Below are 267 nucleotides of genomic sequence, written 5' to 3'. Positions count from 1 at the left end.
ACCCTAGGTTACTAGTTTACTATTAATAGGATCTTTTGACATTGTATCAGTACCTCATGACACTTTACACGTTTTCTTTGTGCACTTTCCACAGCATGAGTCTCTAAACCCCATGGTTGGGGGTGAGGAGCTCTGCTGTGTCTTGATGGATTAATGCAATTACTACTGTTTCTCATTCAATCAAGCTTGCTTCCATTCTAAGATAATACTTGTTCTTAATCCGGATGAATGTGATGATCCGTGACAATCATCATCATTCTCAATCAT

The sequence above is a fragment of the Arachis duranensis genome, chromosome 9, assembly GCF_000817695.3.
Source record: "Arachis duranensis cultivar V14167 chromosome 9, aradu.V14167.gnm2.J7QH, whole genome shotgun sequence".
In the NCBI taxonomy this organism is placed as follows: Eukaryota; Viridiplantae; Streptophyta; class Magnoliopsida; order Fabales; family Fabaceae; genus Arachis; species Arachis duranensis.
The sequence above is the reverse complement of the archived record's forward strand: the minus strand, read 5'-3'. Positions refer to the sequence as shown.